The sequence below is a fragment of the Chinchilla lanigera genome, unplaced genomic scaffold (assembly GCF_000276665.1).
Source record: "Chinchilla lanigera isolate Chin_1 unplaced genomic scaffold, ChiLan1.0 scaffold00026, whole genome shotgun sequence".
In the NCBI taxonomy this organism is placed as follows: Eukaryota; Metazoa; Chordata; class Mammalia; order Rodentia; family Chinchillidae; genus Chinchilla; species Chinchilla lanigera.
The window spans coordinates 20,388,655-20,390,363 of NW_004955427.1; the positions used below are offsets into that span (position 1 = coordinate 20,388,655).

General features: G+C 53.6%; 1 protein-coding gene across 2 annotated transcripts in view; it reads left to right on the top strand.

Moving 5' to 3' along the window:
- The first annotated feature begins 1,405 nt into the window (after nucleotides 1-1,405).
- Nucleotides 1,406-1,709, top strand: part of Stxbp5l (syntaxin binding protein 5-like) — a 369,984-nt gene continuing 369,680 nt past the window's right edge. Inside the window, exon 1 of one of the 2 annotated variants that reach the window (XM_005386478.1) lies at nucleotides 1,406-1,616. The gene's annotated coding sequence lies outside the window, so the exon portion shown is untranslated. The remainder of the gene's footprint in view (nucleotides 1,617-1,709) is intronic. The other variant, XM_005386477.1, reaches the window with a different exon arrangement.

The following is a 1,709-nucleotide window of genomic DNA, read 5'->3' on the forward strand; positions in this document are numbered from 1 at the left end:
AAGGATAAAATAGACATCAAGTACTGAAAATTTCAAAATGAGAGCTTAAACATTAAACCAAAGCTCAAAAACCAAGCCTTATTCCATTCCACTGTTTCCTTGTCTTGCAATGTACTTGAGTAAGTATTTTTTCTTTCAAGTCTCCCTCCTCCTCCCTCACACCATCTCCGGTAGTGGGAGAGAGCGATGAGACACAGAGATGAAAGGAGAGCAGGAGAAAGAGGGGGAGGAGGAGGGAGGGAAGGAGAGAGGGAAGGGGAGGAAGGCGGAGAAAAGAAGAGGAGGAGGAGGAGGAGGAGAAGGGAGGAACAAGAGGGGAGAGGAAGAAAGAGAGGGAGGGAGAGAATATCCTTAGATCTGTAAGATGTAAGGCAATAAGCATTTGGGATAATTACTTATGAGCGCTGTTGTTTTGCCCAAATTGAAGTCTATAGTTAGCAATGCTCCCTGAGCTGCCCTTCATTTTCACAGAGGAACAAAGCTAGGTCCAAATTTTCCCCAGTTCAATAGCAAGTCAAAGCTCAAAACCACATTTTCCCCTCCTGATGCAGTGTTTTGTTTTCCCGCACTGAATAGTGTATAATCCAAAACGATTATTGACTCAGAGAAAAAGCTGAAACTATATTCTAATTCTTGACACATTTTACTAAATGAGGGAAATGTTTCTTCTTCCTTAAAAAAAAAAATTAAACATTTTTGTAGATGTGAAAATGAGGGGAAGGAGTAATTCTACTTCTTAGAGTGGACAAGGTGACTAATCCCTTAGGCACTATAGTGCTACGCCGTGTTTTCTATAACGGTGTTGAAATACAGTCCAATCTGGCAGAGACAACTCGTTAAGCCACTAGTAAGTAAGAGGGTTAATTAAGCAGGGGTTAATTACAATTATAAATTGAGCGCAGGTGGCAAGGAAGTGAGGCAGCCCAACGGATGCACCTGGCCAGAGGGAAGAGGCTCACTGAGGTGAAAAGCTGCAAAACACAGGTCCCCTTCACAATATCACCCGGAGCAAGACCTAAGGTAACCTTCCTGCGTTCTCCACTCCAGGCGCCAAGTTCGCACGCTTGCAGGCATTCTATTGATTCACACTCGCGTCCTTCAACAGGTAGCGCCAATTACAGCCCCTAAAGCATGGCGCCGCGGTGTACTGGCCAATACCGCCTTCAATCAAACACCTGCTTTTCTAAATTCTCCCCGCCCCCTTTCTTTGGCTTTTCCTCCAGCCTATCCCCAAATTCCTACCGCGCCTCGGGACCGCAGGATTGGCGGCGAGGCGGCTCCTGCTCTTGGTCGCCCCGCCCTCTTCAGCGCCCGCGCGCTCCGCCGGCGAGGGGCGGGAGCGCGAGGTCCGGGGGCGGGGCCTGCCTCCCACGGCGGGGGCGGAGCCTGTGGTGGAGCCCGCCCGCTCGGTTAGGACCTCGGAGAGCGCCCGGCGCCGCGACCAGAGACCGGAGAAGCGAAGCGGCGGGAGCCGGGCGCACCCACGCCTGCGAGCCCGCCGCCCTCCGCGCCCTTCGCTTCCCGGGCTGCAGGCGGCTAGCGGCGTCTGAGGAAGGCGCCTAAGTCCGGGGTCCGTAGTGGTTCGTCTGGGACGCGGCGGCAGCCGTCCAGCCGCGGTTCGCTCCACTGCGTGCGTGTGTGTGAGCGCCCGCGCGAGGGTCTGTGAGGGCGCGCGTGTGCGTGTGCGCGCGTGTGCGCTCGGCCGGGCG